The sequence below is a fragment of the Meriones unguiculatus genome, chromosome 1, assembly GCF_030254825.1.
Source record: "Meriones unguiculatus strain TT.TT164.6M chromosome 1, Bangor_MerUng_6.1, whole genome shotgun sequence".
Classification (NCBI taxonomy): domain Eukaryota; kingdom Metazoa; phylum Chordata; class Mammalia; order Rodentia; family Muridae; genus Meriones; species Meriones unguiculatus.
The window spans coordinates 68,416,157-68,440,447 of record NC_083349.1 but is presented as its reverse complement, the minus strand read 5'-3'; positions in this window follow the sequence as shown (position 1 = coordinate 68,440,447).

The window sequence follows — 24,291 nt, the reverse complement described above, 5'->3', positions numbered from 1 at the left end:
TCCTGTATAGACCAACCACCACCAGCCTTGTGCTGGATCTCTGGGCTTGGCAAACCCTAACGAGAAGCAGAATCTGCTGATGAAAGCTGCAGCTGAAGAGACCCAAATTCCTGACAAAGAGATCTTGGAGAATCTAGTTTCACTTATATAAATTCTATTTCACAAATGTATACTGCAAGTGTGTATATTTAGGTGGTTGTGGGCATCTTCTTCTCAGCCAATAACATTAGATATAATGAGACACCTACCCAAGACTAATAAAAGCATTTCTCGCTCTATAAGGAAAAGACAGACAACTCAATTAAAACAAGTGTTTGGAAATTAGGGCTTGAATTTCTTTCAGTCTTTTGAGACTGCAAGTTAAATCCATGGTATCATGCTTGCTGATACAAGTAGAATTAAGTGAATCTGTCTCTTTCCTGATGGTTCATTTGCCAAAATGTCTTCAAGGTTCATACATGGGTAAAATGTATTTTAGCTTCTCTTTACAGGTGAATAATGCTCCACTGTGTGCTTATGTCACATTTTGCTTGTCTCTTCATCTGCTAGTGGACACGTGGACTGCTCCCTCTATAGACCGCAGTGCTCCTAAGAGTAGATAAATATTTACTAGCATCCCTATTCTTAGGCAATAGGGAGTATCAGTTCTTAGGGGCTCATGCTCTGAAAAGGACCTGGGTAGATTTCATGAAAACTGTAATTTTGGTTCAGAGGAGTGTCTGTACTGTTTTCTGTGGAGTCCCTGCACTTTATAGCCCATGTCTATGCATGAGGCAATACATGTAGGTTGTTTCCCTCTTCTGGGTACAGGTAGCTCGGCACAGCAGGAGGGTGCAACTGGGACTCCTCACTCACATCGTGGTGTCACAGGAAGCAGACAGCAGACAGGAAGTGGGGCCAAGTCATAAACGCTCAAGATCTTTTCCCGGTGACCTGCTTCCTTCAGTTAGTCTCCATCTTCGTCCTAAATGCTTCACACTTTTCAAACTGGCAGCACCAGCTGGGACCAAGCACTCAAAAACACGACTCTCTGGAGGGCTTTCACATTTGAACCACAATACATGTATGTGCACATATGTATTAAACAGATACATATATATTTATATAGATTTATAAATTTATAAATCTATATAAGTATATATATTTATATATTATGTATTTTAAAGTAGTGTGATGGTTAATTTTGGTTGTCAACTTACCTGGGCCAAGAGGATGGACATCAGAAGAAGGAGAAAAGAGGGAACAAGTCAGGACCCTGACACGGAGGACCTCTGAAAGGCTCTGCCCTGCAGACTATCAATGCAGATGCTGAGACTTATGGCAACCTTTGGGCAGAGTGCAGGGAATCTTATAAAAGAAGCGGGAAACAGTAAGATCTGGAGAAGACAGGAACTCCACAAGGAGAGCAACAGAACCAAAAAAGTCTGAGCACAGGGGTCTTTCCTGAGACTGATACTCCAACCAAGGACTATGCATGGAGATAACCTAAGACCCCTGCACAGATGTAGACCATGGCAGCTCAGTGTCCAAGTGGGTTCTGTTGTAATAGGAACAGGGACTGTCTCTGACATAAACTGATTGGCCTGCTTTTTAATCACCTCCCTCTGAGGGGGAAGCAGCATTAGCAGGCCACAGAAGAAGACAATGCAACCTCTCCTGATGAGACCTAATTGACTAGGATCAGAAGGAAGGAAAAGAAGTTCTCCTCTATCAGTGGACTTGGGGAGGGGCATGCATGCAGAGGGTGGAGGAAGGGAGGGATTGGGATGGGAGGAGGGAGGGAACTGCAGGGGGGATACAAAGTGAATAAAGTGTAATTAATAAAGAATAAAAAAAAAAAGAAATACTCAGGAGTAAGTGAAAGATTCCTCTGTGTATGTCTGTGATAGTTCCAGAGATGATTGGGCCATAAGGACTCTCATCTAATGACTAATTTTTTGAGAGCTTCATAATGTGAAGTATTTGGTAGGTGGTAAAAGGTAGAGGTAGAAAGTAGTTGAATAAAGTAGGCCCTTGTGGGTATGTCCTTGGGGGTTATATATTTTCCTGGCATCTCCCTGTATCCCTCTTATCTCTACTTCCTATCCACCAAGAAGCAGATAGCTCCTGCCATTATAATGTAATGTTCTGCCCAAGAACCCAGGGCCAAGTGGTCATGAACTGGGTCCTCTGAAGCTGGGAGCAGAAATAAATATCTACCAGCATTCAGTGATTTATTTGGGGCATTTTGAGGAAGGGGGTCATGATAGGGTTTCTCTGTGTAGCCCTGTCTGTCCTGTACTCACTTTGTAGACCAGGGTAGCCTCAAACTCACAGAGATCCACCTGCCTCTGCCTCCCCAAGTGTTGGGATTATAGGCATACACACCATGCCCAGCTATTTTGGGGATTTAACCACAACAACCAGAAAAGTAAACAAAAAAATGCATTGTATGTGTGCGCATGTGTGTGAGTGCTCACATGTGTAAGAGCACACGTGTGTGAAGGCCAGAAGTCAACATCAGATGTCTTCCTTAATAGCTTCCTATCTTTTGTTGTTTTGACACAGGATCTCACTATATGGTTCTGACTAGCCTGGAACTTTGAATGTGGACCAGAGAGCCTCCTGCCCCTGCACCGATTTTTTTCATACAGGGTCTCCATTTAGCATAGAGCTCACTGATCCTGCCACTCTGGTTGTCCAGCGAGCTTCAGAATCTTCCCTCTGCTTCTACAGCACTGGACAGAAGATATACACTGCATACCTGGCTCTTTCCGTGGCTTATAGGGCATCTAACTCCAGGCCAAGCAGATGCTTTCCTGACCGAGCCATCTCCCAGCCCCTTAATTTTCTATGTTGCAATCTCTAACTGTCACTCATACCCCTTAATTTTCAAATGTGCTTAGCGCCAGTGTATTCCAATTTATCTGTTCCCCGCCCCTGTTTCCTGGGCTTCTGGTATTATAACCAGCAAATAAATAAATAAACAAATAAATAAATAAAGAAGGAAGGAAAGAACTGTCAATTTTACTGCAGTAAGTTTGTTTCCCTGCTGGTTTTTCCAAGAGCTCTGTTTTAACTCTTCTGTAAGGCATTTGCCCATATTTTTCCTCTGGTATGAAGAACAGGTCTGCATCCATTTTATTCTGCATGCAGATGTGCAGTATTCCCAGCCCACGTCGTTTTAGCAACTTTCTTCCCCCATGGAATGAGTCTGCAACCATGTGAACAATGCAGCAGTCTCTAGAAAACCCCTGGCCACAGGAGCCCTGGGACAGGTGCCTTTCCACTTTTCTGTCACCTCATCACAGCCTTTTAACCATTTATGAGGTTTTGTTGGAAGACTCTCTATTCTAATCCACTTTGCACTCTCACTGCTGGAAGCACCATTTTTAAAAGCTTCAAAGAAGAAAGTACCCAGATGTTGATTGGCAGCACTGGTGTGGAATGTGGCACAATAGTCACGACGGGCGTAAACAATTCACAATGGATGAACTTCAAGGATTATTCAGGGAGATAACCTAGAACCCCTGCACAGATGTAGCCCATGGCAGTTCAGTGTCCAAGTGGGTTACATAGTAATGGGAAGAGGGACTGCCTCTGACATAATCTGATTGGCCTGCTCTTTGATCACCTCCCCCTGAGGGGGGAGCAGCCTTACCAGGGGAGCACAGAAGATGACAATGCAGCCACTCCTGATGAGATCTGATAGACTAAGATCAGAAGGAAGGAGAGGAGGACCTCCCCTATCAGTGGACTTGGGTGAAGAAGGGGGAGAGAGGGTAGGACTGGGAGGAAAGGAGGGAGGGAACCATGGGGGTGATACAAAGTGAATAAAGTGTAATTAATAAAAGTTAAATAAAAAATTTTTTTAAATTACCTTAAAAAAAAAGAAAATTATACTAAACCAAAAAAAAAAACCCACTAATTTTATAATTTCTTTTAATTTAAGCTTGGAGGAGTCAGAACACAGAAGGAAAGCAGAAACGTGGGGAAGACAGCCCAGGTCGGGGAGGCGCTTCTAAGGCAAGGCTCCACATCCGGGTCTGAATGTGGGTTTCCCAGGAGTGTGTGTTTAGTAAAATTCATCAAATTATAAATTTGTAGCTTGTGCCTTTTTCTACAAGATCTTAGGTGGCAACAAAAAGCTTTTAAAATCGATAACTGAATAAACATAGAGCCCTAGAAGCATTAGTTCTCATTTCAGGAACCGGAACCGTGATCCAGAGTCTGCAGGCTGTCATGGTCGGCTGAGGAGTCAGAGAGCTCAGCCAATCAACACTTAGCAATGCCCACGCTCCACCAATCACTTCCACAGGGCGGCTGTCAGCTGAAAATAGCTAAGTTCCCAGCAATACCTACTACATGTTCTGAGTCCATAAAGCTGATACAAACCAAGTGCTTATCCACAGCCAGCATCTAATAATAAAATAATAAGGTTATACCTGTTGCTAAAATGTCTATGACTAGGAGACAGCTCAACAAGCACAGACAATTAAATCAAGAGATGCAATAAGTTAATCCTGGGAGACTCTGGAAGAATGAAATTTGGCCTCATCTACGACAGTCACCAGTAGCCATATGAGACTCTCCAAAGCATCTCTGGCTTCAGGGAGCCTCGGAAAAGATGCCTTCCCACCAGTGTCACCTTGGGCCGTTTTCCATGGGCCATGTTGCCTCTGCTGCCTCACACCTTTCAAACAGCTCCGACACATGTGAACAGACAGCCCATAATGCCCTGCCCTGCCTCATCTCATGTGCAATGCACAGTGACCCTACCCAAAAGGTGCTATTCGTATCTTTTTCCAGAGGTGAGAAATTCCAGGCTTAAAACATCTTATAAGCAATCCATAAGTAACAATTCTGGAATTCAAAATTAGGTGTTAGACTCTAAGCTGATCAGGTGACAATTGCCTATAGTTCCAATATGTGAAAGGCTGAAGCCAGCCTCATCTACATAGGAAGTTCCAGGCCAGCCAAAGCTATAAAATGAGACCATGTCTGAAAAAGCAAAGTTAAAACACAACAGACTCCATGAGCTGATCTTAAACAGTTTTACTGAGACCTCAGAGTTACTGAGAATTCTCCAGAGGAATAGAACCAATAAGACATATGTGGCCAGGATATCACAGGATCTGACTCATGAGAGTGTGGAGGGTGAGAAGTCCTGTTATCTCCCTTCTGTTAGCTGAGGACCAAATATGGCATAATCCTGTCCAGCCCCAAAAGCCCCAAACCAGGAACTTCAGGCCCTAAATCAGAAGAGGATGTGTGGTCCCAGGGAATTAGGGGAAAAACAAACAAACAAAAAAACAAGCATCTGCCAACATCCAACTGCTGTTTCTATCCTGGCCACCATACCAGAAAAGGCAGAGCATCTTCATCAAAACATTATATAAATGTCAGTCTGTCTCAAAGACACTCTTAAAAGCATACCCAGGAATGGTGCTCTGCCAGCTATCTGGCCATCTCTTAGTTAAGCCAAGTTGGTATACAAAATTAACTTTCTCAATTTGTTCCCAGCCACAGGGGAAAAAACCTTGGGGATTCCACTAAAGAAGAAAGACTAAGAGACAAAAAGTCTCGAGTGCTGAACATGTACAGCGCTGCTCTTGAGCCTGGAGATCATTGTATCACCTCTCTGTCTCACTCCGCTATGCAGGCATCAAGTCCTTTGCATCTCTGGGTCCTCAGGATAGGGTCAGGGCTGAGTACAACACCACAGCATGGCTGTCACGTGTCTGCTGACAAAGGGACAAAGGGAGTGAAAAGGGGTTCCCATGCCAGGAGACCAGGAAACCATCCAGACGCTATCAGGAGACTGGAGAGCCAGAGCCACAGACAATCTCCTCCCCAGATGTGGGGACCTGAAGGCTGAGTTTAAAGGTGGCTTGGCATGATTCAGGTGCTGTCTTTATTTCAAATTTTGGAATTTTGTTCATCGTGGATTTTTTTCAATATCACTGGTTAAAATGTTATTCATGTCAGTGGCTACCTCTGGCACACCTCGTTTGTCTCCTAGCCAACTGCACACTCTTCCTGTTGGAAGCAGCAGTTACACTCGATATCCTGAGTACAAGCAATGTTCCTTTAGCTCAGAACCAGAGATTCCGTGACCAGAACACTGGGTTCTGACATCCCCAAGCACTGGAACGCATTTGTTGGCAACTCCTCACCAGACTTAAACAATATTTCAGTGCTTAATTAAACTCCAAGAACACCTGTTTCATCGGCTTATAAATTCCAACTGAATTTTAAGCAGTTTCTGTTTGGCATGCAGAGTTTTCATTTTCCAGGCTGTATCCACAGCAACACTTCCCCTGTAGATTCACCATCCCTACACACACACACACACACACACACACACACTCACACGCACACGCACACGCACTGGCAGGCACCGAGAGCTGTGTGCGGCTTTCAGTCACCCAGTCAGCTCTCCACCACTCGAGGCTGTAGCATGAGGACATGTTGTGTTGGTCTTTTCACTTTTCTTGGAAGGTTACCTAAAGTTTGGACATTTCCCAAAGAGAAAACAGTGAGGTGAATTAAAGTTCCTTCACTGCCTAACACTCAGGAACTGAAATAGCTGTCCCTTCAGTCAGGAGCCTCTAGCCCACATGTCAAGCCTAAAGCTGCAGCTCTGCACCCTCATGCCCCTAAGCTGCAGCCCCTGAGCTGCGAGCCAGGCATGGCTGGCAAGCCTCAACGTTGCTGTAAGGATTAAGCCTCACAGCTAGGAATGGTGAAGCGGGGACTGGGAGCTACGCTTGCAGAACTCTGAAGCCTGCCTGCCCCAGCAACTTCAGGATCTACGACCACACGTGACCTCCTCAGGGGTATTTGGCACATAGTGTGATGTGTAATCTTCATTGTCAACCAGTCCCTTAAGAAACACGGCTCTGGGTGTCTGTACGAGTTTTCATAAAAGCAAACTGAGGCAGAAAGACTGAAGACATACTGGCTCTTGGTGGTTGGAGTCTTATCCTAAAAAAAAAATCTCACAGCAGGCTAAGCATGAGCATTCTCTCTCTGACCTCTGACCACAGATGCAGTGTGTCTGGATGCTTCAAGCTCCTGCCACCTGCCTTCCTATCACTTGGACTGTGCCCTTAAATTATGAGCCAAAATAATTATGTTTATCTTGCTTGGTTTTTATTGCAGCAATAAGAAACATAACTCATACACATAGCAATGACTACGTGACAAAAATGAAAATGGGCTGGAAATGCTCTCACCCGGGGATGGCTGCGCTGCAAGGGGGCAAGCATCAAACAGTCTGCTAAACTAAGATCACGCCAGGCATGAGTGAGGAGAGAGACTTCAAGGGACAGATCACAGGGCCGAGAGGACACGGGTCTAGAGTCAAGCCAACTTTACGTTGACTGGTCTAACTGGGCCTCAAGTTTTCTCTCTTAGAAAATGTGGGTAATAGTGTGTAATTTGTAGGCCTGGTATTTGAGTTTGAAGAGTTAGTTAATATATAATGCTTACACTATGGCTCGATATACAGTAAGAGTTCAGTAGATACTATTATTGAGCTATACATATGGGAGCTAGAAAGATGGCTCAGTGGCTTAAAGCTCCAGCTGCTCTAGCAGAGGACCCAGGTTCAGTTTCCAGCACCCACCAGTAGCTAGGAACTATTCATTGCTCCAGTTTCGGAGGATCCAATGACCTCTTCTGGCCTCCTTGGGCACTGCATGCATGTGGAACACAGACATGCATACAGGCTAAACCTACGTAAAAATAAGCATAAGTACCCATTATAATGTTACAGAGGTTATCAGATTGAAAGCATGAAGAATCACCTGGGAGATGAGGGCCTGAGCATGCAATGGGGTTATCGTAGTTAAGCTAACTGAGGTGGGAAGGCCCACCCCCTTCCATGACGGGGCTCCTGACTACGGAAATGGAAAGGGGAACTGAAGGGAGGCAGGCTTCACTGCTACTTCTCAACTGTGGGTGTGATGTGACCAGCTGATTCAAGCTCTCGCCACTGTGAGTTGCTCGCAATGCAGGTCTGTAACTGGGAACTATGGGTTGAAGTAAACCTTTCTCTCTCACATTCTCTGTCAGTGTTCTATCCCAGCAAGAGGACAGAAAACTAACACAGTGCATTTAAAATGATGTCTCCATGCCATCTCCAGTAAATTCCCACCATCTTCAAGATGAGTGTCAAATTTCCGGGGTCTCAGCCGTCATCACTCACACCCTACAGTCACTTTTGAGCTCTGGCTATCTTGCCTCATGCACCACGTCTGCTAGCATGCCTTCTTCTCACACAGCTTAAGGACACCCCTAAGCAAATCACCTCTATCAAGCCTTCCCTGACCTCTGACCTCCCACCTTCTCCACCATTGCCTATACTTCTTGTCTTGTTTTCCCATTCACATGATACGATACACCAAGGGCAAGACTACTTTGTTTATCCTTCTGTGGACAAAGACAGAGTGTAGATTAATCCAGAACCTGTGCTTAAAACAGGTCTACTCTAGCTCATCCATTCACCCTCCCCGAAATATCTTTCCCAAGCTTTGTGCTGGAGCCTTGGGGTTCATACTGAGGGGAGCAAATACAGAGTTTTCCTCAGGGTGCAGGGAATAAGAGGATGTAAAACCAGTTACTTAAGGAATAACTGTCCTCCCTCTTGATTAGTTTCTTTAGGTGTACAGATTTTAGAAGGTTTATCCTATATTATATGTCTAATATCCACTTACGAGTGAGTGTATACTGTGTGTGTCTTTCTGCTTCCTGGAAAGCTCACTCAGGATGATCTTTTCTAGTTCCCACCATTTACCTACAAATTTCATGATTTTCTTGTTTTTTATTGCTGAGTAATATTCCATTGTGTAGATGTACCACAATTTCTATATCCACTCCTCAGTTGAGGGGCATCTAGGTTGTTTCCAGCTTCTGGCTATTAAAAATAAAGCTGCTATGAACATGGTTGAGCAAATGTCCTTATTGTGTTCTTGAGTGTTTTTTTGGATATATGCCTAGGAGTGGTATAGCTGGATCTTGAGGAAGCGCTATTCCTAATTGTCTGAGAAAACACCAGATTGATTTCCAGAGTCATTGTAGAAGTTGGTTAAAATGCTCAATCCCCATTCAGAAAGGCAAAGAGGATGGACATCAGAAAAAGGAGAAAACAGGGAACAGGACAGGAACCTGCCACAGAGGGCCTCTGAAAGGCTCTACCCTGCAGGGTATCAAAGCAGATGCTGAGACTTAGGGCCAACCTTTGGGCAGACTGAAGGGAATCTTATGAAAGAAGTGGGAATTAGTAAGACCTGGAGAGCACAGGTCCACAAGGAAAGCAACAGAACCAAAAATCTGGGCACAGGGGTCTTTTCTGAGACTGATACTCCAACCAAGGACCATTCATAGAGATAACCTAGAGCCCCTGCACAGATGTAGCCCATGGCAGCTCAGTGTCCAAGTGGGTTCCATAGTAATGGGAACAGGGACTGTCTCTGTCATGAACTTATTGGTCTTCTCTTTGCTCACCTCCCCCTGAAAGGAAAGCAGACTTACCAGGCCACAGAGGAAGACAATGCAGCCACTTCTGATGAGACCAGATAGACTAGTATCAGAAGGAAGGAAAAGAGGACCTCCCCTATCAGTGGTCTTGGGGAGGGGCATGCATGGAGAAGGGGGAGGGAGGGTGGGAGGAGGGAAGGAGCTACAGGGGGATACAAATTGAACAAAGCATAATTAATAAAAATTAAAGTAAAAAATATTTTTAAAAAGCAGTAACTTTCCAAGTCAGGCACGGTGACACATGCCTTTAATGCCAGGCAGGCAGATCTCCATGAGTTTGAGGACAGCCTGGTTTATAAAGCAAGTCCAGGACAGCCAAGACTACACATAGAAACCCTTTCTAGAAAAAAAAAAGAAAGAAAGAAAGAAAAGAAAAAAAAATAACTCCCACTTGTAACCTGTGACTATTACAATAGAAGAGCTGCCAGGCAACCAATAAGGCTCTGCCTGCTCAGTATCCACATAAAGGTGAGGACAGAGAATTGGGGATTTGGGGATTATCTTAGTTATGTTTTTTGCCATGTAGAGACATCAGGACCACAGAACTCTTATGAGGAAAGACACTTTACTGGGGCTGCCTTACAGCTTCAGAGGTTTAGCCCACTACCATCATGGCAGGAAGCATGGCAGCATGCAGACAGACATTGGGCTGGAGGATCTGAGAGTTCTTCATCTTGATCTGCAAGCAGCAGGAAGAGACTGTGAACTTCACTAGGCCTGGCTTGAGCTTCTGAGACCTCAAAGCCCCCTACCCTGTGACCCTTAGTGACACACTTCCTCCAACAATGCCACACCTACTCCAACATGGCCATACTTCCCAATGGCGCCAGTCCCTGTAAGTTCATTCAAACTACCACAGCAATATATCAGAGTGTTTGCCTGCTATCCATGAAGCCCTGCTTCTGATCCTCAGCTCTGCATAAACCAGCTGGGGCTCTGCATACCTTTAGTTGAGGCACTCATGAAGTAGAGACAGGAGACCAGGAGATCAAAGCCATCCTTAGCTGCATAGGAACTTTGAGGCCAGCCTGGGTTACATTAAACCCTGTCTCAACACACGCACACACACATACACACACACATACACATACACATACACATACACACACAACTATCTAATGTTTCCTTACTTAGCATATATCAAACTGCTGCCTCTAAGCACAAAATCCTCTTTTACATCGAGGTAGGATAAACAGGCCTAATTTTGCTTCTCTTGGCAAAATGATGGCTTGTTGCATGATCCAGAAGTTCCTGGGCCAGGACCCAGGCAGTCTCATATTGGCACTTGCCTGGGCTTGCCTCAGAGCCAGGGAGGGAAGGATTCATTTGGAATTCCAGTTGGGCCTCCAGGATACAGGAGTTCATAGATTCTCTTTCACTAACAGTGGTAGAGACTTTGGAACCCACAAACTAAGATTTTTGTGAAAAATAAGATCCTACAAGGACAAAGTCCTGGGCTCACATCTGGGTACCTTGAGAACTTTAAGGTCCAAATCTGGAAGGAATTTTCCCAGTGCTTGGAGAGATTTTCAGAATTCATTTTTCTATTCCAATTGGAGTGCTCTGGGTGTTCCAGGGGAAGCTGGCAATCCCCTCCTCCTCTCTCAGGTTGGCAGGCAGCCCACTTCCTCTCACCTTCTCTCTCTTGTGATTTGCTGTCCACTTGTTCATTCTGGTTGCCTTTCTTGGGACTGTAGCTGCTTTGTGTCCACAGGCCTTGGCTGGCCCTCCTCTCACAGGCCAGCCCTGCTGGTTCACTTCTGCAGCTGACCACCAGAAAACCAGACGTAGACCCGCACTCTCCTTCGACCCTCCGTCTACTGGGAAGCTGAGGACCTCAGGATGACCAGCCAACGCCTGAGCCTACTCACTTTGCTGACCCTGGGCTCCAGAACGATTTCCTCGACCACTCTACCCACTGTCCCTCCCCTGCTTTGGTCTTGGAACTTGGACACTGCATCTGTTCATTAGTAAAACACAGCACATGCTTCAAGGCTGGCCAGACTGCCTGGGCACCAATGCGGGTTGCCAACGGAAGGAACTTGCTTTGAAATCACACAGGCTTATTATGGTCTAGTCCCCACTACCCTCCTATCAACTGAACTTCACCTTGTCCGTCTGTAAATCCAGGGTCCAGAGAGTCAGTAAACACAGAAAGGAAATCCTTCTTTGACACATTGAAGGTGTGCTGATGACACTTCTCATATTCACCCAGACATCCAGACTTGGTAGCCAAGACCCACTGAAAAGTTGTATCATATCATGACTGCCTATTTCATACCCTCTCAAACACATCCCAGGTCATGCTTATCACATCACTCTGTCTTATTATTCAACGATCAATCCATCAGAACTATCTAATTACTGAAAGGTGAGTAAAATCAAGGCTAACGGTTGGGATCCCCATGGCACTTAAGCTCTTTACAGAGGTAGCTCTTGACAGGTGTGACTATCTGATGTCAAAATTAAGAAGTGGAGATGTTTATCTCATGGAAGCCCAAATTTCTGGCAAGAACTTGCACCTTGTCTATTAGGAGGAATGAGTGGGTCTAAACAAAATGTGACACTTCTTGGGAGGTTTGTCACCAACTGCACACGAAGGCACATGTCACCCAGAGTTTATCAGGCTTCCCTACTTCTGCTAACTTCTGCTAGCCTGTCATTTAGGTAGGCTGTACATTACTTTAAAAAAAAATGATACCTCTGCTTTGTAACTCAAATTGTTCTTTTGCTTGCTCGAAGTCTGTGGGCTGCACTCATACTAAAGGGAGAGAGCCTATTATAAGCATGTGGCAATAAACATTCCGAGGAGGAAGTAACTAAATACATTCCAGTCTTATTAAAGAATGCCCACCTGAAGAAGGAGACTTGTAATTTCTGTGGGAAAACAGCTCAAACTTGCAGAGGATTTGGAACAACTTAGCAAGCCTCCCTCCTGCTAATAAAAAGCTCACAGCATTTTTATAAAAAAGTTCCAGCATTCTGTTTCCCAAAAGCAAGACGCAGGTTCATCTGTGCACATGCTCATCTGTACATACAGGTGCTGCCCACGCTGGTCCTTTTTAAACCTCCACTTTTCTCTGCTTGACTAGGATAAATCCGTAGGTGATGGCTCCTGGGCTCAGGGGTGAAGAGGTGGTACTTGCTCCAAATCAACAAGAATTCTAGTAAGCTCCAGGGACCACCAAATACTTCTCCTTGTGCCCATACAATTAACCTTTAGATTCAGAAAACCTTAAAGATTTAAAACAGAAAGACAAATAGCTACCAGGCCAAAATGGATCTTGGTAGCAAGTATATTCAAGTAACTGGTCGAGTTATTTAATACTTCTTTTGTATCAGGCTAAGCTAACCTGGGATGTAGCCACTTAAGTAATAATGTTAAGAACCTTTCTTTAGGCAAAATGCTTTGGAAAGGCCCTTGTGTATGGTATTCAATTTGATTATTAGAATTCAGTGATGGCCTTGAGACTTAGATGAGCCCAAGATCACCTTATTAAAAAATGATGGAGCTGGGTATTGAGCCACCATTTGAGAGCCAACACTTTCAAGAAGGCATGCAAGCCAGAGTGTAGCTTCCTCCTGAGGCTGCCACTGCAGGAGTGAAACCAGAGTCAAGTTTGCTCCGGTAGCCAGGGACTGCACTTTGCTCACCACACTCTAGGACCACCTCATGTGTTCCGCATTCATCACTGTTGAGCCTCTGCAACAAGATTCCAAGGCAGTCCTCTCCCTGTTCTGAATAACTGACACCAAGGGCTTGAATTCTCATGTTGCCTTTCTAGGACGCCCCAGAGCCAGTACATAACCCCACACGCTTCTCCCTCCCCAGATCACAACCTCCACCTCCAAGCTCTCCACCTGCGTAGCAGATCAAGAGTTTCTGCTCACAAGTTTGAAAGAACAATCACTATGCTAGACAAACTTTTGCAAGTTTCCAAAATAAACCTTATCTCCCTAAATGGCAGCTGGCCCCGAGCAAGCAACACTGGCTCACAGCATAGACCATGGTGCAGAAATTGTTCAAGATAACATTAATGGCAGATGTTCCTGGAGTTATAAAACCTTCCACCAGCATTGTGGTGGAATGTGAAGGATTTTATGCAAGCCTGGGCCTATCTCCAGCTCTTTCTGGGGTTCTTCTTCACACTTTTCCACTTATGGATTGTTGGCTTTTAGAACAGGGTTAAGAGAACCCTGTAGGAAGCTGTGGTGTCAGATACCAATTGCCTTAGCAACTAACAAGTTGCATGTCTTCCACCCCCTTGTCTTTCCCCTCCCCACCATCCAACCAACTTGTCTGAAACTCTTCTCTCTGCTTTCTCTGTTTGGGTTTTTATATTTTTATTGTTTTTTGAGACTGTCTCTCTCTGCATCCAAGGCTAGCCCTGTGACATGCAATCCTCATGCAATAACTCCTCGGTGCTGTTACTGCAAGTACAGGTCCCCATACCTACCCAAATTCCAGTTCCTACTCTTAATAACACAGAAAAGAGTATGGTGGCTCTTTTATCCCTGTTATCCCAGCACTCAGGGAGGCAGAGACAGGCATATCTCTGTGAGTTTGAGGCCAGTCTGGTCTGCAAAGTGAGTCCAGGACACCCAAGGCTACACAGAGTAATCCTGTCCAGATAGATAGATAGATACATACATACATACATACATACAAACATACATACATAGATAGATACATAGATAGATACATAGATAGATACATACATACATACATAGATAGATAGATAGATAGATAGATAGATAGATAGATAGATAGATAGATAGATAGATAGATAGATCACAGAAAAGCTCAGGATCCAAGTAGGGGCCCAAGTAGTTGTAGAAAGATTTTGGCCATTTTTCTAAGATCAGCTCTTCTGCTAAGAGACTACATTCATCTCCCTGACTGGGATGTACTTAGTAATCCCACCCCAGCATCCCAAAGGTTCTCTGTTCAGAGAAAAGTGGCCAGATGAAGTTGGCCAGCCTCCTTTATGCATTGGCCACCGCAAACTGCAAATGGCACCAATGAATGCCTTTGACTATAAGGAGTCAAAAAAATCCAACTCCAACCATCAGAGCCTCCTGGCTTTAAGTAATTAGTCTAATCTATGAGAAAATTAGGAGGGAGAGAGATGAATTCTGGTCTCTTTTGTGTGTGGTGTAGGCCCTCAAAGTCATGAAATGCTATCTATATTTGGGGTGGGTCTTTCTACTCAATCTAGCTTAGAAATTCTTTACAGACACACTCAGTTTTACCTTCTCGAGATTGTGTCCGTTGGCAATGTTGACCATCGAGAAGTTCCAATCAGAGACTTGTAAGCCAAATTCTGTGATTGAATGAGGATGCCTGAGAAGTCCTCAGGGTCAGAGTTAGGCTGCACCGAAGTTGGTGCCGAGTTTGTGGCAGAATTACTGCTGCTTCCAGCCTCCTTGGACCCAGATTTTCTGTCAGGGAAAGCCTCACAGTTTTTGCCCTGTATTCCTTTTGGAGTATATCTCTGATGACTCTCTCACCTTCAGGATGATTCGGTAGGCCATTTTTATCATTCAGGAGGCTGAAAGTCCCACTGAATTGATGCCTCCGGAAGTGTGCTAATTTGGTTCACAGATCTGTCTCTACCTGGCATGTACTTCGGATGAGCATCAGCGCCTTGTCTCAGTGGCTTTATTAGGTAAGTCTCTAGTTTACATAAACAAGACAAATCAAAACAATGGGAGCAAAACTCTAATTGGAGAGTGAACAGAAAGGCTTTTGCCTTTTGTGTTTAGTGTACAGGCTTCAGGCATGGTGAACCCAGACCTCAAGTGTTGATTCATCAAAGCTCTGCTTTCTCTATCTTGGCTCTGTTCCCCTTAGCATGGCCTTCATTCTCCTGCAGACCTTTTCAATTTGAAAGAAACGATGGCCTCTGGCAAGGCCAAGCTAGCATTTCCAAGCTCATAATCCGCCCCCCCAAAAGAGAAACTGACATCTTACCATATCTCTGTTTTAGTTCTCATGCTAAATTAGGATCAGCTGTGTGTTGAATGCTGTTCCTCTCCTGGATTCAGTCATGTTGAGGGATCAAAAATCCTCAAGCTGAGTGAGAGCATATTCCATGCCTGATCCATCAGAGCTGATTCCTATTGCCGATTCTCATGAAAAGGAGGGGACTGTTATAAGGTGCTCTGCAAGTGGATGCAAGGCTGCCCACCGCAATGGCTGAGTTTGCTTTTCTCTTGGCCTGCAGTGTCGCGTTTCTGGTTCTATTTACATGTCCTCCTACCATTTTGAGGGTATTTAATCACTTTAGCTGTGTAATTGTCTAAACTGGCCAATGCACCTTGCTGTGTGGCTGCATCGTGTGTGTACTCCCCCCCTTTTCTTGCCAGTCCCCCACCCCACTCCTGCATGAGTCACCACTAACATTTTTCCAGGACTATACTGCTTTGGAGGGATAATTCCTTACTTGTGACGGAAGAGGATGAGAGCAATTAGCCAAAGACCTGGGCCAGCATGTATCCATCCAGGCCTCCTTGGAGGATTCTGTGTTTTGTAGGAAGATAATCTGGTTAGAGATAATTTAGGAAAGCCAATGGCATGAGGATGGCTCTTGGTTCTTCTGAAAAGGGCACTTCCCATCTCTACCAGGATGGAACATTCTGAGAGTGAGAGCATAAAAACTTAGTTTGGGAATACCCTTTGTTCTTAGGCTCATTAATCAATGACATAGACCTCTGATGGGAAAAAAAGCATTATTGTTGCTTGTGTGGCTGGTCAGTCTACCTGAAGGTACTTGAAATAAAGGCATACTGCCTCAGTGGCAGATGAGAGTCTGTACTACCATGTCTAAGTTATGCCATGGGTTAGAAATGGAAAGATGAGGATTATAGAAATCTAGAGCAGCCAGAGACAGCCTTCTGAGGGTGCTCTAAAGTGCTGGTGGGAATAAACACGGCAATGCAGAAAGCGTGTAGAAGAAATAAAGGCATGGAACAAACTGCATTGCAGAGCAGAAATTGGATGTGTGTTGGAGGCAGGCTGGAAGGCATCCTGGTGGAAGTATGAGAGGCACACATCTGGGAATTCTGGGTGATGAAGAGTCCAGAATGTGCTGGCTGCAGTTGTGGGGATCTTTAGACACCTCCAAGTCAGACTTCTGGACAGAGCAAGAGTCACCTATGTGGTTCCGCAGCTCTGAAACTATTCTCTACTTGAGTGCTGCCCGGCAGGTCCCACAGCAGCTGTAGCAAATTTTTCTCCCCTTCTTGAGTGAAAACCTGCTTCCTCCTAACACCCACTGACATGTTCCAGTTTTCCTCACAGAACAAATCTCGTTATTTTGGATGGTGAAGTGGTGATGGCAGAGTGTGTTATCGCTGGCGTCTTAGGCAGTTTTGGCAAGATCTCCCTAACTTCTCCCCACTGTGTGCACAGACACATTCATAGTGTTCTGACCTCTGTGCCCCTCTCTGGAGGGAAGAGCTACTTGTACCCCAGATTCCAGTTTCCTCAGGCTTTCTGTTTGCCAGTTATCTCCTCTCTCATCTCTAACATCTTCTCAACTGGCTCAATGCACCAGCCTCTAAATATATTTGAGTATTTCTATCTTCACAACAAAAATAAAACTCTCCACAGTGTCCCCAGCCCACTCCTCTGGCTTTTTCTTCCTCTTCACAGACAACTTGTAAAAAGATTGTATCTGCTCACTCTTCCAGCTCCTCACCTTCTAGTCTCTCTTCAACCACTCCAAATTGCTTTCCTGTCACCTGCCCATGCAGTGAAAAGCTTTCTGGGTACAGGTTGTCTGAGGTCTCTTGGTCATTAGTCTGTATGGAAACATTTTAAATCTATTCTTGCATGGTCATTTGACACCATGGGTCACTCTTTAGAAAAAAATATTCTCTTCTTTGGGCTTTCCTGACACATGGTCTTCTGTGTGTAATCCTTATTTTTCTATTGATCATGAATTGCTTTGAAGACACATGTTTCATTGCATCAAGTGCTGGGCCCACTGGAAGGCTTTCCCGAGGTCCCTTTGAGCTTCGGTACTGCCACGTGTCTTTGATCACGCCTATGTCAGATGACAAATTACCTGAACTCTGTACATCCACAACTAAATCTGACAATTTCCTCTTTGAATTTGTTGATAGTGTGGTATGCCTATCTCCATATTCAACAGTGACATCTTGTCAATTGTTGCCAGAGACACTGGGATTATTTTGACATCTGCTTCTTTCTTCTTCACATAAATCACATCTTCTGTATTCACACCTTGTTTTTTCTACTGCCTAAGTATTTGTTGAAGCAACTATTTTAAGTGTCCTCTTTAGTCTATTATAGTCTACATGGATTCATGCACTGGCCTCTTACCATCTCCCCCTACATTCCTTGTATTGGGGCAGTTTTTCTAGTGGCAAAAGTGCTATTACTATTATTTCTATATCTAATGGCCTTCAGTGGCCTCTTATCATCTCAGAGTGGATTATTCATCTGTGGTCAGTGATCTGGAGTAGAGGTAGAGCCAGGCTGTGCTGTGTGTAGGAGACTGTAACCAAGAAATGGAGTTAAGTTCATGGAAGGTGTGGGAAGGGTCGCAAGGAATTCTGGGATTGAGAGTGGATGTGGTTAAAGGCGTCAGTAGGGATTATGGAACTGGAAGAGCAATGAGACAGTTATGGCCAGAAGCAAGGAACAATGTGAAAACTCCCTGGGTGCTTGGGCTACTGTGGCTGTTGAGGTAGCACCAAGGACAGCTCCCCAGTCTCCAGTCCCAGCAGCCCCTGTGCTGTAAGTTTCAGGGCTTATTTACCAATTTGGGCACTTTAACAGGAGGACAGATGGAGCGATGGGGGAGGAGTGAATGGTAAAGTTAAAGCATGACCACTTTTACAATAGGGGCTTCATCCTTGTTTCAGAACCAAGTCAGGTTCCAGAGAGGGCACCTCACTATTCTGAGTTAGTGGTTTGGGGCATGCGCAAAGGAACTTGGGGAAAGATTTCTTCATTCTTGCCTTTGTGGTACCTCTTACTAGAGGAATCTTCCGAGTCTGGCTTAGGGTTTCAATGGTTTTGAAGAATGAATATTTGACTATGTGGCTCTGGCTTGCTTCCACCAATGGCAGAGCCCTTCCTCCTCTTTGCTCCAGAATGTGTGTCTGCTCTGTCCTGTGCCACACAGAGCTTTCTTTCTGACACAGTTGTGAGATGGTGCTGATGAGGCGCACTAAGCAGATGGCCGATGCTGCCTCCCCAGAGCCCTCTCGGGGACTTTGCAGTCTGGGGAGCTTCAGGAAAGGAAATGGGGAAGTCACTGAGCTGTGCTCTCCACTTCTGCTTTCCTTGGGAAGCTGCACTGAGCTCCTTTCAATAGCTAGGCTTTTCTTACTTGTTTTCTGCTCTGCTCTGCAGGATGTCAGGCTCCCTCTTCCTAAAATGTTTAAGGAAGATGGGGATGGGACTGGGGAAAATCAAACCAGAGTCCTAGTCAGCATGAAAAAGAACCAAGCTCTATTGGAGGAAATTGCTGACTGTGCACAACTCAGGGACAGATCCCAGATATTTGAAAGCTATCCCAAAGAAAACAAATTCAAATTGTGGCATTTTGTTTCCAGGCTCAATCAGAAAATGCTGCTCCACCTCCCAACATTTTTTCATGTTGGTGTTGGAATGTAGAAGGTATTATCTCCCTGTGGATACAGCTACCTCATGCTCCTGCCACCATGGCTTATGATGGACACACACTATGAGTCACACTAAACCTTCCCTTCCTTAAGCTGCTTTTGTCCGGTATGTTGTGACAGCAACAAGGAAAGAAGCTAACACAGACCCTGATGGCCATATTGGGAATTCCTATAATTGCCTTCTGAAAACAGGGACTCCAGTACAGGCCATGGGCATCACCAAGTTACTCTCCCCATGGCCTCTTAAAGCATTGCCCTCCACTTCTCTACCAGGAAGAATGCCAGTGAGCATCCACAACTCTCCGGGGGCAGAGAGGCAAGCCATTAATCATGGAGAAAGAATCCATATCTTCAAGGCCATTTATGCAGAGGCTACAACTCTCTGGGGTAGGTGCTTACACGGACTCTCACTCCAGCAAGGTTCTCTGGGCAGAGCTGGCATCCATGCAAAACTGACCTAGCACATTAAATTCCCTGGTGCACGCTCCATTGGAAATCCTTGAAGGGCTGGAGATGGAGCGCAATCTGCAGCTTAGTGTCAGCTCCTAGTGTCAGCAGGAGCAAGTGGCAGCACACTGTGGGCGTTTCTAGAAGAGTCAGCAGCTAGAGGTGTGAGAGGAGGGCAAGCCTCTAACTTGCTGATCTCTCAAGTTTCTCTAGTGACTTTGCATTCTCTTCTAAACACACAAACTGGAGCCAAAGTAGCAATTCTCAGCCCTGGATCACTGCTTGAGTCACTGGGGTCATTCTACATGTTTTTGATATCTCAGTCCCACCTACACCAAGATAAAGGAAATCAGTTAAATCATCCCAGGCAGAACTGAGAACTACTGAACCAAGAAAGCAGCATCTTATATGTGCTTCCTGTCAGCTCTGAGGCACCTCAGGCAGGTGCAGAGGACGCAAGTGTGACACAAAGGCTCACTGAACCCAGTTTTCTTTCACCAGTTTAAATCCACATCTGGATTCCAGCTAGCATTAGCTGAAGTCACCAAAGATTGAGGACCCCAAGGTTTGAACAGGAAAGAAAAAAAATAAAAACAAAAAACAAAAAAACAGGCAGGATCCCCATTGCTTAGGGACTGTTTGAAATCTTTCTTCAGGGCAATGAAGGCACATAAATAGGGGCAGTGGAGGGTCAGGAGAACAAGGCTGAAACTCAATCTCCCAGCTCCTAGTCATGGTAGATTGTATATCACTATTCCCCATCATAGCTGCTGTTAAAACCACAAACAAATTATTCTCCCATATACAGAGAGAATTGAGCTCTGAGAGAGAGAGAGATGAGCAGACACTCCAGGGTGGAGCAGGAATACGCCACAGAGTCAGGCATCGTTCTACTTTCTTGTGTCTTTTAAACTCTTAACTGTGAACATTGCTGCCTTGGGCTCCATAGTGTTCCTTCAGTGACTTGAAAAAGCATCTGCTTCTCTCCACAGTGGACACATGAGCAAAGCAGCTGCTGTCACCTCTGCTAGCCTAACACACACGTCACCCACCCTCTCCATGGGAAGCATGTAGGTTGGTAGAGAGAATCTTGCTACAGAATTCAGATCATATCTGACTTTGGATAGGCTCTCATATTATCTGTGGCTCAATTTCCTCATCTACAAATTGGTGTTGGGCATTCAGGAGTTAATACATTTTATAAACTCTAAGAGGCACCTGTCATACCAGCTCTTATACAGACTGAAAAAGGTTTATAATTTAAGTCTCGCTGGAACCACGTCTGTCTGTCACTTCTAGTCCCTGAAAGGAGAGTACATTATTCTATAGTCCAGGAGGTAACAGGTACTGACTTTCATGTTGCCATATGGCAGTTTAGTATTTAACTCTGACATTTAACATTAAACACTCAGAGGGCTCAGTGTCCACAGTAGAGTTGTGCAAGTCATGAACCTGGCCTTCAAGAGCCTGTCTCATAAGGGGAGAAATCAAACAGGCACAAGATAAAAGGACCTTAAAGAATAAACATCCAGGAAAGCAAGCAGGTGACATGTCCATGAAGGAGGAACTGGTCACAGGAAACACTGTGGCCATGGAGGTTTCAAGAAGAGCTGATGTTTAAATCCATGTTGAATTATATATCAAAGTGCAACCAGTCCTCCCATGACACTCTTGAGAGGAAATTTCAAAGCCAGAGTATGAATTACCACTGAAAGGCAATTGCCATAATGTAAGATTGTGGGGTCTTTTAAAACTGTTGTGTGTACTTCTGTGTGTGGTATAAGTATGTATGTGTATGTGGCATGTGTATGTGTGTGTGTGTGTTCATTAGTTTTTGAGACAGGGTCTCTCACTGATCCTGGAGTGCATTGATTTGGTCAGCTATCCGGAGAGCCTCGGAGATCCGCCTGGTTCTGTCTAGCTGGCACTGACACCACCAATGTTCACTGCCTCCTCTCTCTTTTACATAGTTCTGGGATCTGAATATGGATCTGTAGCTGGGCTGTTTGCTACTTTATTGGGTTGAATTTCCTACCTACACCACCCCAATCCCTCCCAACCTTCCAACACTAGGTAGGAGAGAAAGAAGGTTATAGGGAAAAGGGATTATAGAGCTCTTGAAACTACCTCCTGCTGATTAGGAGCATAAGATTCCCTGAGGCAAGTCCAACCTTGGTCGCCAGGATTTCTCCCACCAGCAACAGCAACTGAGCAAACAGCAAAAGCAGCAGCAAGGGAGCAGCAGCCATCACTTCGCAGTGCCTCTGGCCCCTCTCAGGGCTCTTGCATTATATGCCTCTTCAGAATCCCCAGAATTCCAAATGTACACTATCTTTATCTGGCAGAATCATGCCCCTTCCAGGGCATGAAACAAATTACAGTCTGCGTCTGAATAATCGGAAGCAGCCCCATAACCCACACGTGGGATTAAAACAAAATCAGATTCTCCAACATAACGGGGGCTTCAGGGGAGATGTGACCATAAAAGGTTTTTGTTGTTGTTGTTGTTGTTGTTGTTGTTGTTTGCTTGTTTGTCTGTTTCTTTTTGCTGTGGAGATGGAGAGGGGGCTCAGTGGGCAGAGTGTCTATTGTGCAGCATGAGGTCCATGTAGTGAGAATTTTTTTTAACCCAGTTATGTTGGGAATCAGGAGTTTTGGATTTGCAGGAATTGGAGTCTAGTGTCCAACTACTGACAGATGTGAATCAGAGTCATCGGGGCTTTCTACCAGAGGTCTCTGTACCTGCTGGTCCCCGGTAGCTCTCTCTGTAATGGGAATGTGCCAGGAGGAAGCAACTCTTACGGCCAGGCTGCATCATTCAGACAACATTCCCCCAATGCCTGTTTCTCCAGAAACATCTGGGAACTGATCACCTTGCCTCTCCTGGGTTTTTTAATCAGATTCGTCCCAGGTTCCTGCTAATCAGCACCACTGGGTACTGCTCAGTTGGTTTCTGCTCCTGCACTATTTCCTAAATGTTCTTCTAAAAGAATCTTTATAGAGGTCATGTAGTGCTCAGTAGATAAACTGAGCTACCAAGTGAGCTATGAGATGTAGGACAGGGAGTCAGCCAAATCCTAACGTGGGCTCCCACTGTTTATACCCACCGATTCTTTGTGGAAGAATTTAGATCCCATTTTAAACACCCAGATTTTTTGTGAATGGCATCCAGGTCCCAAGCTACCCAATCAGTAATAATTAGATGTCGGTTTATGGGAGGAGCCTGTGAGAACATCATTGAGGTTCTCAGGACTCTTGACTAATCTGTCCTGTCTCAGTAAACGCCATCCTCCTTTGAAGACAGGCATGATCTAAATGTGGAAGACATGAGGGGCAATAAAAAGCCAGTGTGGCTAGCTGCAGTGTGGCTTTAACCACTCAGCAGGGTTTGTGGTCAGTACTGTCCACAGCTGAGCAGCCCAGAAGCAGCCCCACTAAAACATCAGCCCCAGCCCCCTGGACATGATTGGGGTCTACAGATAAACTCTGCTCGTGCTTTATCCACTAGGACTACAATTCCAAGATCCAGGTGCACCCCTAGGACAAAGCCCTGCCTCTTCCCCTGACACTTGCCTAAGTCAGACCAGGATCCATTCTGCTCACTGTGCTAGGGTCAGCCCAGAGCACTCCCCTCTACAAACACTTATGAGTGGCCACAATGACTCATTCTTGTTAATTGCTTCTACACAGGAAGATCTCTTCAGATCATCCTGCCATCTATCCACCATCCAAAGTGTGTTCTTACAACCACTAGTGATCAAGAGCAGACAACTGTAACCAACAGCTTTCTCCTTCCCATGATCATCACCTCAGCTATCACCTACCCCTGTGGATGAGAAAGATCCAGCTAAGGAAAAGCACCATGGTGAGACTCAGATGCCGAGGTGGTTAGGAGTCAAGTTCCAAACTGAACAGCCTCTCTTCCAGCTGTGCATTTGGGCAGTGACTTGCACATCCAAAGCCTCAATTTTATTTTTATTTTGGGTCTAACAACAACATAATAGGTATGTGAAATGAAGCCAAATTAAAGGATGTGTTAATAAGTTAGTGCATGCTTGCTACATTGTAACTATATGTCTATATGTAAGCCTTTATGTAATTATTTCACTCACAGTAAAATTCACAGGGGTGAATACACTGTTGGTTTTGTTTTGGTGTGATTTGGTTTGGTTGTCACTATGACAAATACCCAAGTGAATAATTTAAAAGGAGAAATGCTTGTTTTGGCTCCCAGTTTTAAAGGGGCAGGCCTGGTAGACTGAATTCATATTTCTGAATCACGGGAGATGAGTCATGGTGGAAGTGTGGATCAAAGCTACCCACCCTATGGCAAACAGGAAGCACAGGGAGGGTTGCATGTGATACACAGGCTTTTCAGGGCGCTGCCCATCAGGGCAGGCCTTCTGCCCTTACTTGATCATCTCTGGAAATGCCCTCATAGAGATACCCTGAAGTGTGATTCACTAATCTATAAGATATTTCTACAGCCAATCAAGATTAATCATTACATTACAGGGGATGGCCTGAAGTATAAAGGCTTTGCCATGCGAGTATGGAGATACCCAGAACCCCCACAAATGTCAAGTGGACCTGGCATCCCATAATTCCGTTGCTCAGAAGGCAAAGACAGAGTACACCCACACACACGTGCACCCAACACAC